The following is a 345-nucleotide window of genomic DNA, read 5'->3' as shown; positions in this document are numbered from 1 at the left end:
ACCGCCCCCAGCCCCGGCCGAGGTTTGATGTTGCTACGGCCCCTACTCCATCCCCAGCTCCGGCCCCGGCCCCCGTGTGCCAGTGACGCTTCCGGCACGGTGGGATCCAAGGGGCATTTTTCTGCCCTGGGCGACGGGATGAGCTCCTCGGGTACCCGAGGCCACGGTGATGGGCTCCTTCCCCAGCTCTCAACCCCTTCCTCGCCCGGCCCCAGCCCCTGCCCGGGGCTTTGGGGATGTGCCAGGGTATCGGAGCTGCTCGTGGGGTCCGGACCCGCCGGTGCTGTGGGGTGGGGATGCAGTGGCCACGGGAAGGGGCCGGGTGCCCTGGGGGGGCTCAGGGGC

The 345-nt window shown here is 71.9% G+C and overlaps 1 protein-coding gene across 1 annotated transcript in view; it reads left to right on the top strand.

The window, feature by feature from the left end:
- DIRAS1 (DIRAS family, GTP-binding RAS-like 1) overlaps window positions 1–345 on the top strand; it is a gene marked incomplete at its 3' end in the record, with an annotated part of 5655 nt that overhangs the window by 3715 nt on the left and 1595 nt on the right. The gene's annotated exons all lie outside the window — the stretch shown is intronic.

The sequence above is a fragment of the Charadrius vociferus genome, unplaced genomic scaffold (genome assembly GCF_000708025.1).
Source record: "Charadrius vociferus isolate BGI_N301 unplaced genomic scaffold, ASM70802v2 scaffold2434, whole genome shotgun sequence".
Lineage (NCBI taxonomy): Eukaryota > Metazoa > Chordata > Aves > Charadriiformes > Charadriidae > Charadrius > Charadrius vociferus.
This window is presented reverse-complemented; position numbering and strand designations above follow the sequence as displayed.